We start from the raw sequence: 12,717 nt of genomic DNA on the forward strand, positions 1-12,717 counted from the left end.
CTGGAGGAAGCACATAAGGGCCACATCTGGGAAGGGGGCCTCATTCTGGTGCTCTCAGGGGATTCTTCTTTTGTTTAGAAACCCCACTTACTAACAGAATGCTTAATTAGCACTGTTATGGCTTTCCTTGCTGTATTTGAGGGCTCTTTCGGCTGGTGTCTGGGGACTGGCTTCCCTAACCTTAGCCCCGCTCAACCCCACCACCATCCTACCCCTTAGATTACATTTTAATTAGGATTTTTTGACAGGCAATTTGTTTCCTGCCTCTGCCTGAGCAGGTCCTTAGCTTTCTCAGGCTGCCTCTCCTCCATATTCTGAAGGGCCTTGGGAACCCTTCCAAAACAACCTAGGGTCCTGGGAATGGGTGGACGGGTGCCAGGTGGGCTTCCCCAACTTCCCCAGATTGGGAAGAGGGCTCTTGGGAACGACAGCTTCCCCAGGCTACATTCCTGAAAGCAGGACTAGGGCCACCTGTTCACACAGGCCCAAACCGGCTTTTCCAGCTGCCTGCCAGGCAGCCTCACCAGGTTCTGGCCCCTGGCCTCTGGTGTGTAGGAGGCCAAGGAGACGGTTGCTGTGGGGCCTGAGGCTGGCCTTGGAGAGAAAACTGGAAATGTGCTTCTTGTCTGAGGTTTGTGTAAGAACAGGAACCTACAAACCCTGCAGTGCCTGGGCCTTCCAGGGGAAGAGATGGAAATGTTGATTCAGAAGGGAGGAGGGGAGAAGGCAGGTGGGGGAGGGGAGGGAGGAGACGGGAGGAGTGCAGGGCTGGCCCTCACCAAGGCTGCTTACACTAAGCCTCTGCCTCTCAAATCTCCCGCAGGGAAGGCTGTCAGAGGGTAGAACCCAGTGGCCCAGGCTAATGCTACATCCAGTCCCTGCCCAAGGCACCCAGAAGCGCAGGCCTAAGCCTGTACCTGCACCGTCCCTCAGTGCCCTGTGGCGGTTATCCCTGAGCCTTGATGGTCTGAGTCATGCGTTGGGCCACTCTGAGGACCACTCTGACCACCAGCACTCAGGATAGGGTAGGGGCTGGATTCCAGGCCTGGATGCAGCCCCATACTACTAGGAGGATCCTAGAGTCTAGGCCCTGGGCTTGCCTGTCACTCTGGCATAGAACACTAGAGAAACACTAGAGTAGGTCTCCCTGGCCCCTGGTTCCAAGCTCAGGGGCGTCTTTTAAGAGGTGTAGCCTGGGGGATTTCCACAGTGAGCTGCCAAGGCCAGGCTGTGCTCCTGAGTAGCCCAAGTGTCCCTCTCCCCAGAGAGCCTCCTCATCTCTTGTCTATTTTCCACCCCAAATACCCAGAACCCCTGGGAAACAACCTGGATGGCTGCACTCAGAGGGTCAGTTGGAGACCCAGTCTCCCTCCTCCTCTTCTCTTTTCTTCCCCTATCCCTGGCCAGCTCCTATCTTCCTCCTCCTCCTCCTCCTCCTCCTCCTCCACCTCCTCCTCCTCCTCCACCTCCTCCTCCGCCAGCTCCTCCCCCTGCCCACACTTCCTCTGTCTCTCCCTCAGTGAGTCAGCAGGGAGCTGACAGCCCATTGCAATCCCTTAGTCTAGCCACCCTCTTCTTCCAGAATGATCCACTTGAGGCCTCCTCTGCACTCAGTCCTGCCCACCTTTACCCTGACCCTGCTGGACCTAGAGAAGTAAACCAAGTTTCCCTCTCACCCTTGGCCTGACGTCTATTGCTGCTGGCTCCAGAGCTGATTGGACCTTACCTAAAAGCACTTTTGAGTGCCCCTCTTCCCATGGGCCTGGCATGGGGGTGGGGGTGGCAGTGTTGAGAGGGACTTGATGTTCGCTCATAGGCTGGGTGGGGACGGGGCGCTGTGCCACACTCAAGGCCCAGCCTTACCATGGACCACGGCAGCTCATCTCTTAGTGGCTTTCACCTTGGGCCCCTCCAGAGAAGCTGCTAAAACCTTTCTCATGCTTTTCTGTGGAGAATAGGTACTCAAGGCCCACCACTGAGACCACAGACCCTCACCCTAGGTCTGAGCCCAAACACATTGTTTTTCTATCCAAAGGTCCAGACGTAAGGAGGCTCTATCGAATGCCTTAAAGTCAATTCCTGGCCCAGTTGTATGAGGATGTCCCCCAGACAAGGCTAAGACCACTGTGACCAGCCTCTTCTCCTCAACCTTTATGAGGCCACCCGGGTTTCTGGTACATGGACAGAGCCTGGAGTGGCTGGGCCTACTCAGCTAGAGCACAGTGTCCAGGAAGCACTGGCAGCCAGTTGGGCAGGGACATTTCAGGTTCCTTTGACCATTCCTTCTCTCCCCAAGTCTTAGCCTTGGGTATCTGAGGCAGAGACGACTTGTCAAGTAAGGACCAGGGCCCTTGCTGGCTCCTACTGGGATGTGGTGATGACTGGGGTGTAGAACAAGTCTAGATATATGGCCGAGCATGGCTAAGAGGACAAACCAGGAGAGGGACAGGAGTCGGGTGAATGGGGCATGAGGAGAAAGGGAAGCTTGGGGGCTGGGGCCTGGAAGCTGTGACTCTCCTGCCTTCCTCCCCCAGATTCTGCTGGGGTAACCAGGCCTAACCACTCAGTTCAGCTCAGGGACTTCCAGGCTCCAGGGCTCCACCACTGACTCAGCTTGGCTCCTAACAGTTCATAAATATTCATTTAAAAATTAAAGCTCCATTAAAGAGCTAACTGGTTGCTGATATTTGCAAATTATTTTTGTGCAAAAAAGATTTAGTGGTAGAGGATGAAGCCCAAGACGCAGTTCAAAGGCAGTGATGAGACAGGGCCCCCTCACACAGTATCTGGGGCCAGAGCACCAAAGCGGGTCTTTGTGTTGCCACTTAGCCTGCTGGGGCCCTTTCCTTGTACCTGGAGGTAAACAGTGAGGTGTTGAGGTGGCACCCTCTGGTGTCAGCAGTCCTAGGCCCTTGAATGCCCAGGACTCACAGGTAAGTCTAGTAGACACAGAGGCATACAGATCAAACCCTAAGGCCCGAGGACCTCCTGCTCCAGACTTTAGAAGCCAGAGCCTTGTGGCTCCAGGTTCCAAGCTGGAGGCTCATCTCTCTGGGCACTGAGACCCAGCCACCCTTGGCAGCCGTCGGCTTCCTAGGCTTCCATGACAAGTGAGTGGCAGCAGCAGGCAGTGTTAGCTGCTCAGTTCTCATAAGGACCAGTGGCCTGGGGTACTTGGACCCGTGGGGTGACACTTACTTCCAGGCACTGAGGCTCATGGTTTCTTGCCTTGCCTTGCTGTAACCTTTGTCATCTCCACAACTTCCACTCTCTGCCCTGGGCCACTCTGTGGAACTCTCCAAACCTCCTTGCCACCTCCACTGCTGCCCTTCTTGCTGTCTCTTCTTTGTTACCTGCTCCAAGCTGTCTTCACATTCATGATCCTCCTTCCTCAGTCTCTAAGTGCTGAGACTGTAGGTGTATGCTGCTATGCTCAGCTTGGTGGCCATTCAAATTACTCCTATGAATGAATGGTTCAATCTCCAGGTCACATGTCTAAAAGTCGTTCTCTCGAATGTGCTATTTGTGACCCCCTGAGATGTAGTTGTCTGATCTTTTACTGCTGGACATTCTCCTGTCTCAGTGTTGCACTGGGACTACGGTAAATAGCAGGAGATACAGGGTCACAGAACACCTACCAAGGTGTGTCTCAGAAGCAGGAATAACAATCCGTGGAGGGGGAGAGAGACAGAAATTAATTTAAAGGTGACATGTTGGCTTTACGGACGCTGTAACCATACGAGACACACAGTTACTGAAAGTGAAGCTAAGTATTTAATGTAGAAAATTACTCACAAGATACCAAACCCCGAGAAGCCCAGCAGATCTCAGCTAGCGACTGGACCGGAAGCCGAACTCCAGGAAAAGAGAGCGAGACTTCCTGTGCGCTGTCTTTTATGCCTTCCCCCCCCCCATAATGCCCCTAGCCATGCCCAAAAGTGGGCTTGGCTAGTGACGTAGTTCCGCCTACGTACGTATACGTCTTTAGTCCTGCCTAAAGTGGGTGTGGTTAGCGGTGTGGTAAACCGCCCTTTTATTACCTCATCTGTATGCGCCTCTAGTAAGTCACATGTTTAATGGCGGCATAGACTTAGTAAGTCACATGTTTAATGGCGGCATCAGACTTCCTCCTACAGTGACACACACTTTTAATCCCAGCTCTTGGGAGACAGAGGTAGGCAGATCTCTATGAGTTCCAGTCCAGCCTGGTTTAAACAGTGAATTCCAGGACAGTCAGGGCTGTTACACAGAGAAACCTTGTCTCAAAAAACCAAACCAAACAAACAAAGTGCCCACAGATAGCAAGAGAACTGGAGTCACAGGGTGACTCGACCCTGCATGCTCCTCATCCTGGCTGCTAAGACTGGAGTCACAGACCATGTGGCCAGGCTCTGCAGCTCTGTCACCAAGCATGCAGTGGACAGAGGCAGCAGGTGCTGTGCTGAGGGCCAGGGGGGTATTGTCAGCTCTCCCCTTAACTTGTTATGCTCTTTGAGTTCTCATACTTCTATAGTTTGAGCCTTAACCGCATCCTCAGTGGCTGTGTGAGGAAGGCTTGGTCCTGAGCTTGGTGCTCTAGGGAGACGGTAGCATCTTTGGGAGAAGGGGCCTACTGGAAGTACAATGGTGGGTTGTGCCTTTCTGGAGGAAGGCTATTAGGACCCTAGTCTCTTCCTCTCACTCTTGGCTTCTTGGTAACTTAACAGTAAGTCTGTTTCTCTGCCACATACACCAGCTATGATGTCCTCAGCTGACACAGTCACAGTGCTAACCCACCAAGGACTGAAGCTTCTGAAACTGTGCGCCAGAGCAAACTTTTCCTCCTTTCATTATCTCAGGTCTTTTGTCACAGGGACCAAATACTAACTAACATATTTTGGTTTTTGAGAAAAAGTAATATTGGATCATAAAACCTCCCTTCCCTTCACCACTCATGCCCCAGGCTGGCAGGGCAACAGGCTGGGCCATTCTTAAGGGCCTATCACTTGCTGCTTAACTGTTCTCGGGGCTGAATTGTCTTTCAGGGACGGAATATGTCTCCAGGGCTCACAAAGGTGCCTGATACTGTAGTGAGAGATCTTACTAGGTACCTGAATTTTGACCACGCCCATTTGGGTGTGGTCACAGGTTTGTGAGTGAGCATGTAAGATTTAGGTCTGAGGTGAAGGACAGGCTCTCTCACTGGGTTCCGGTCGGCTCTCAGAGGGCAACTGAGCTCAGAAGCTCAGAATGTAGATCCTGGGTTATTGGTTTCTCATGTAAGTGATTTCTCCCTAATAAAATTAACCTACTTTACCCCAATCCTGTGTTATTGTGATTTGTGCAGCCATGTGGTACAGATGCTCACATGGAGACGCAGCTGGAATTGAACATCACTTGGCAGCCAGTGTGAGGAACATGCTCGATGGAGATGATAAAGGATGCAAAGGAGTCCTGAGAGCTAGGATCTACACCTTGGTGGGGTCCAAAGAACATGGAATGGACAGCTTGGGGGTGCTCCCAGAGGAAGCAGTGAACCTGGATCCTATGGAGGGATGGGCGCAGGTCTGTATTAGTTATTCCTGTGTCACCATGAACCAAAACATCTAAAGGAACAAGTTGAAGGAGGAAGACCTTAATCTAAGACATGGTTTCTCAGTCCATGGTCACTTGGCCCTGTGCACTGGACAGACCATTGTGGTCTGTAGGAGTGTGTGTACAGGAGCAGGCTGTTTGCCTCAAGGCAGACATGAAACCAAGACTGAAAAAAGGGCAGAGGACCAGCTATAATTTTAAAGGCACAGCTCCCGGGCAACCTGTTTCTCCAAATAGGTCTACCTACTAAGGTTTGTAGAACCTCCCAGAATAGCGATATCAACTGGGGACCACGTGTTCCGGCATTCAGCACACAACACAGACAGTGTTCTTCTGGAACCTCTTGCCTAGAATAGAGTGGAGGTCGGGCAGAGCTCCCTATTCGTGTTCCCTCTTCTGAACCATCTGATGGGTTGCTGAGCAATCAGAGATTATGGTGGGTGTTTGTGTCACCTGTCAGGGAAAGCAGCATTGCTGGATTCAGAAGAGCCCTCTCTGTGTTGTCGGATGACAGCCTCACTTCATCAAGGCCACAGCAACTGGACAGGAATGGAGGAGCTTATGTGGGAGGAGGTAGTCTTGGCTGTTGTGCTGGTTTGCTGGTCACAGGACAGCTGTGGGGGAAAACTTGCTCTAGACCTTCAGCTCACTCATTTAACAACAGCTTGGGCAGCTCAGAAGTCTCTGTAGTTTACTCTGTAAGGGAGGGGCTGTGGAGGGCAACCCTAAGTTTTCTCTGGATGAATCTCATGTCTGCTCACTATGTGGGGCCAGGGATGGTGTCTTTTTTTTTTTTTTTAATGTGCCTGAGTGTATGTCTGCGTGAGGGTGTTGAGCCCACTAGAACTGGAGTTATAGACAGGTGTGAACCACCATGTGGATGCTGGGAATTGAACCTAGGTCCTTTGGAAGAGCTGTCAGTGCTCTTAACAGCTGAGCCATCTCTCCAGCTCCCAGGGATGATGCCTTAATTAGGATTTTGTAGAGGAACAATTTACAGGCTGTAATCCAGGTAGTCCAACAGTGGCTGTCTACCTACAGAAGGTTCAAGGATACAGTAGTTGTTCGATCCTTGGACTTGGATGCCTCAGCTGGTCTTCAGTATGTGACAGAATCCTGAAGAAGTAGGCTCTAATGCCACTAAAGGAATGGGCACCCTGTGGAGAGCAAGCTAGCAAAGACACAGCAAGCTTCCTTCTTCCATGAATACAGGCTGCCAGTAGAAGGTGTGGTCTAGATTAAAGATGAATCTTCCCACCCCAAAGATCCAGTTTAGAAGTGGGTCTCCCCATATCAAATGATCTAATTTAAAAAAATCCCTCACAGGTATGCAGGGCCATTTGGGTTTTAGTTAATTGTAGACTGAATCTAGTCCCCACAGGTGGAAAGTTACAGACATTCAGGGTGGGTGGCAGAGGGGGCCATTTCTCCAACAGCATGCTGCACCCATGGGCAATTGTGGAGTCAACCCAGCTTTCAGTCCCAGTCCCCAGTCCCTCCCCAACAGAGACTCAGAGAGACAAAGTACAGCCCTTCTTAGGACAGAACACAGGGAGGGACAGCCGGTGGCCTGGTACATGGTAGGCAAAGAAGGACCAGGTGCCTGCTAGTTCCACGGGGTTAGCATGTCCAAGATATCCAGAGCTCTGTCCCTTGCTATCTCTGGGTCCATTCCTTAGAGTCCACCAAAGCCCCGCCCTCTATTATCCCCTACCCTACCCCACCCCCAGCTCTCCTATCAGCTCTCTGCATCTCTTACAGGCTCTCTGTTCCATCTGGCCTCTGCAGGACTAGCAGGTCTTTCAGGGGAGAGATAGAGCTACACAGGAAGCCACCAGCTCAGTACGGACACATCCAGTGTCACCTACAGCCTGTAGTATGTGTTGGACTGACCAAACTACACAGTGCCCGGGCCAGACGAGTGTGCTTCTCATCCTGCTGGACGATTCCTTGCCCCTCCTTGCTATTATTGACACCTCCCCCCCACACACACACATCATGGGTAAAGCAAGAGTGTGCACTTCCCATTGCCCTGTCCCTACATGTGCCCTTCCTGTAACTACAGGCATGAAAATGAATGAATAGAAAGTGAAAGTGCCCCTAACAGAGTCCTCTACACAATCCTGGCAGAAAGAGTCTGGTCTCGGGACCAGCGCAGGACAAGGAGCCCACAGAAGGGTGCTCTGACCGTACCCACTGCTCAAGCCATGTGACTCCTATTCCTGATGGGTGTTTCCAACTTCCTGGGCCCCAAAGTGCTTTGGGGACCACGAGGAAGCTGCACTGGGTGGAGCAAACGGCACCCACTCAAGTCCTTTGCCCGTTTTTTGAGACATGGTTGGGTTTTAGGAGCTCCCGTGTCATCTGAGTTGTTTGCTTAGAATTCTAAGAGCCATGTGAAACAGCATAGAGGTTGCTCATGACTGGCCTCTGTAGATGATGCCTGTGGATCTCACTGCTACCTACAGTCCGAGGGTACCAGCTTCCTTCTTGGCTCCGGATGCCTGCTCAAGCTAGCACTCAAAGAGGCAGTGAAGAAATCTGAGGCCCCAGGGATCAAAGTGGCTTCAAAGTTACTAAATTGTCCTAACAGCTGAGGCCAAGGCCTGAGTTAATCTAACCACCACATACTGCCTCGACCTCTAAGCTTCCTAAAATAAATAGTTTTGTCCCAAAGTAGAAGAAATATACAAAGGCATCCTATAAATAAATAAGAAAATGTAAGCATCAGGAGTTTGGGGGGGGGATGGGCTGTCAGGAGGAAGTCAGATGGCTCAGTAAACAGCATGGCTTATCTCATGAGTAGCCATGGACTTGTGCACTAAGGTTACTGGATTAATCAAGTGTTGTGCAGATGTACAGCTTCCTTTCAAATGGAACTTGCCTTCCAGCTGCCATTGTGCTGCTACCTCCCAGCCTGTAGAGCATCAGAACCCAGTGCCATTGCACTGAGGCCACACTCTTCCAGCAGGCCTGGGCCTGGACTGAATACCACACTGGGCATGCCTCACTTGAGGACCGTGTGGTTGCACAAGTGCCCCTCCCCATCCTCCCCTGGTGTTGGCTGTCCTGCTGTTAGATTCTCATGGTGGTCTGAGCTTCTCAGTTCTGCTCCCTCTTTACTTTGCATTAATGCCTCTCCCAGCTGTTTCTCAGTGCTGAGTTCCTGTGAAAAGCCAATACACAGGTACACAGCTCATACACAAGAACATTTGTGGGGCACATACACACTTATGCACATCCTGCCCTGGACAGAAGAGGGGCTGGTAGATGCAGTATGCTACAATATGCTACAAATTATCTGCATAGTTTGAAGGCTTGGTCCCTGCATCCCTGTAACCTACAACTCCCTGGATGGGAGGGAGGTTGTCTACAGAAAAAGCCGCAGACTGGTATAAACAGTTCACCAGGGGACACACTTATCACGGGGTTGTTATAATAGTCAAATCTAAAAGCCATCTACATTTGCAGTCATGGAAGTCAGGTTATGTAACTCTCTGCGCTCACGCAGTGGAATGCCAGGGGGTCACTCAAAAGGCCTCAGGGTAAGCAGCAGCTTCTGTGGGAAGATGCCTCCTGTGTGGGGACAGAACGGGTTGAGCAGTGGATACCAACGCACTGCAGTTCACTCCTTAAGCCTCTTCACACCTCTTCTGCAATGGGGCAAAGCTCAGGGAACTCAGTCACATGCTGAGACCTGGTGGCCACTAAGTAAGGAAGCTTGAAGCCTCCACACCGCTCCCTGGCTCCTGAAAGAGAAAGAAGGAGGGGGAGTGACAGGGCTTGAAAGGACAGCCACTCTCAGCGTAGGAGGATCAGGGAAATAGTTTTTACTTAACTGACATTTTCCTGTGATTTTCCCACTGAGCGTATGTCACTCTTAATGTTTCAGAAGAGAAAGGGAAATGTCATGCTTCCCATTTCAACACCACGTCTGCGCCTGCCATTTCCTTTGCATTTTGGATAAAACATTTCCTGCAAGCATATCTTTCTGGAGTATCTATGTTTCCAAGTAGTCTGTGTGGTCCTTTAGACCAGAGCCTTAGAAATGACTTCACCTGGAGCCAGGAAGGACCTAGGACATCCCCCTGTAGGCCACACTCAGCAGGATGTGCCATCAGCGGATGACTCAGTACAACCTGGGGTGACTCAGAGACTGCTGAGTGTAAGATTCACCCTAAAGAGTCCTGTTTGTGTAAACAACCCTCTATGCTTGAAGTAAAATGATGTTATAGTCAGATTTGTTTCTCTACCTTCACATGTACACATACATGCACACACGTACGCATGCACACACGCACGCACACACACACACACACACATCCCCAAAAGAAATACAGCAAAGTGGTTAACTGATTTAATCTCTAGTGAGTTGAATACGGAGCCATGCCTTAGCTCCATCCTCCGGCTTCTTGATGCTTAAGGAGAACAGCCACAAGTTTTACAGTGAGAACAGAGAAATATAAGGAACGTTCAGGAGGACTGGGCATCAGTGAGGATCAGCTTGAGCCTGTACTTCTGGGAACAGGGTGCTTCATGGCTGAAATCTCTGTGATGGCTTATATTGTCAACAAAATGTGATAGGATCTAGAATCACGTAGGAAACAATCCTCTAGCGATACCAGTGAGAGATGAGATTAGGCCAGCCTCTGGGCATGACTGTGAGGGCTTATCTAGGTTATGTCAATTAAGGTGAGAGGGCCCACCTTTACCGTTCAGTGAGCTGGGGTCCTAGACTACAGAAAAAAGGAGAAAGGGGGTTGAGCACTAGCACGCACAACTCTGTTTCTCAACTGAGTGCCATGTGACCAGTGGCCTCATGTTGCTGCTGCCTTTATATCCATGCCACGATGGACTGTGTCCCTCAAACTGTAACTGAAACGAACCGTTCCTCCCTTAGGTGCTGGAGGAATTTAAGACAGGAATTTGTCAAGGCAATGAGTAAACTGATGCACTGAAAGTTACTCCCAGGCTCCAGGAAGAGACCTGGCATTTCCTATGAAGCCTCAGTGTGGCTCCAGGAAGGACTGAAACTGAAATGAACAAGCTAGCTGTACACACAGAGCCCCAGCCCTGTGCACAGAGGCCATCACCCATTAGGACATGATGTCTCCCAACAGGAGTCTGGTGTGTGACTGGCGTGAGTTGAGGTCATAGGTACATCCTGAACTTCTCTACCCTGACCTGCTGGCAGGTACACTGGAATGTCCCCTGTGGGGCTCCGGAAAGAGAAGCTCGGTGTCTGCTCCTATACTTGGGACTGTCTGGGTACTGCACACCTGTTCTGTCCTCAGGCTGAGGACATGGCACATTCTAGGTTGTAGAGCTAGCAAGGGTCTCAGGGACAAGCAGGGTATCTGTTGGCCTTAGTCCCCCCCCCCAAAGTCTGCCCTGACCCTGGCTGCTCCTTTGAGGTTGAATTGGGGTAACATTCCCACTCATTTTCTCTGTTCCTACAGGCTCTGGACACATGGCCTGGACTTGAAGCAAGTGGCAAGTAGAGGAGCATTCAAGGTTAAGATGACTGTACCCATGCAGGGTGTTGCCTGGGATCCAAATCCCTGAGGGCCCTGGCTGTCTGTCATAAGCCACACTAAATGAGAGGCTTCCTAGACCCTTGCTTTTGATTTACGTGCCATGGAGTCTCCTGCCCAAGCCGTGTTCAGCAGCTGCAGGGTGACAGCTGACTGAGTCCTGCTGCATCTTCCCTTTTAAAGGGCCTCCACAGTGCCCTCTAAACTAGTGTTTGGCTAAACACTAAGTGAGCATGGAGGACCCAGGAAAGCAACCCTCCTGCTTTCTGCTGCAGACTGGTGCTGGTCTACTCTGAATTCATTTTGAACCTAACCCCCAAAAGGACTGTGTCAGGAGGTTTACTTCAGAACTAATCAGGTCCTTGGACTCTGCCCCTATAGTAGGCCTGGAGGAAGGAAGACCACCCAGCAGAAGGCCTGGAGGGATTCAGACCACCCTATAGAAGGCCTGCAGGGCCGCAGACCACCCTGCAGAAGATCTGGAGTATGCGGACCACCTTCCTGACTGTTTTCTTGTGTGAAGACCCAGTGAGATCAAACCCTCTGGAGCAACCCAGTTGACCAGACACCAGGTCAGCTGAGGCTCAATTGTGAGCTAACCAGGCTAGAGTAAAAAATAAAAATAAAAAAAATTATGGGATAGAAAGATGGTTCAGTGGTTAAGAGCTTATACTGCTCTTCCTGAGGATATGAATTCAGTTTCCAAGATCTGTATCAGGTGCCTATAACCCCAGCTCCAGGGGGATCTGACACATCTGCCCTTTGTGGGCATTTGCATTCATGTGCATAATACCACACAGACACACATGCACATAATTAGAATAATAAAAATAAACCTAAAAATCTTATTTTGTTTATCAACTTTCAGGTCTAATATTTATTGTATCATAAAATAACAAGGACAGTTATGAAGGCCTGCTCAGACTACAATAGGTTCTGGGAATGGTGGCAGCCAGTCATTGTACCCACTGCTGGCTGCACATGATCGGGCCTGCCTGCTGTTTGCTCAAGGTGCCTACACTGGGACATAGTCCAGACACTGTGAGCGTCCCCTATGCCACAGGGCACCACTAGGCATCCATCTCAGGAGAAGCCCCTTCTTCCCACCAGACACAACTTTATTTAGTATATCCCATGTCAATCAGGTATCCAGGCTGTCCAAACACAATGCACAAAGATCAGACTTCCTGTTCAATAAGTCCATAGGAAAATGTTCCCTGAGGCAGAGCCCTCTGGGAGGAAGTTAGAAGCTGCAGGGTCCTGGCTGAGGTCAACGGGAAGATGCTCCCTGGCACTGTCCTTTAAATTCTGCCTGGAGCAAGCAAGAGCAGCAGACAGGTAGGTGCAGGGTTTATGGAAGCACCAGACACCCACGTGGGCAGCACGGGCTCCTACCCCTAGCCAGGTGGCAGCACACAATGATAAGGGTAGTTCATACCTGTCAGCATAGACTCTTCCGTTTTGTCTCTAATCCAATATCCACTTAAGGGGGAAATGGTCATTAATTTTAATGTTAAGTATGTAAGTCCCTCTCCCCTTCCCCCTTCTTGAGACAGGTTCTCCCTCTGGAGCCCAGGCTCTTGTGGAACTCACTATGTAGCCCAGGCTG

At 50.8% G+C, this 12,717-nt stretch overlaps 1 long non-coding RNA gene across 1 annotated transcript; it reads left to right on the plus strand.

The window, feature by feature from the left end:
* Window positions 1-527: 527 nt before the first annotated feature.
* Window positions 528-11,956, plus strand: LOC121134525. Its single transcript, XR_005871618.1, has 3 exons — window positions 528-631; window positions 5,327-5,544; window positions 11,034-11,956. It is a non-coding gene; the product is annotated as an uncharacterized LOC121134525 (long non-coding RNA).
* The last annotated feature ends 761 nt before the right edge of the window (window positions 11,957-12,717 follow it).

This window comes from Mesocricetus auratus, unplaced genomic scaffold (genome assembly GCF_017639785.1).
Source record: "Mesocricetus auratus isolate SY011 unplaced genomic scaffold, BCM_Maur_2.0 Super-Scaffold_4256, whole genome shotgun sequence".
Lineage (NCBI taxonomy): Eukaryota > Metazoa > Chordata > Mammalia > Rodentia > Cricetidae > Mesocricetus > Mesocricetus auratus.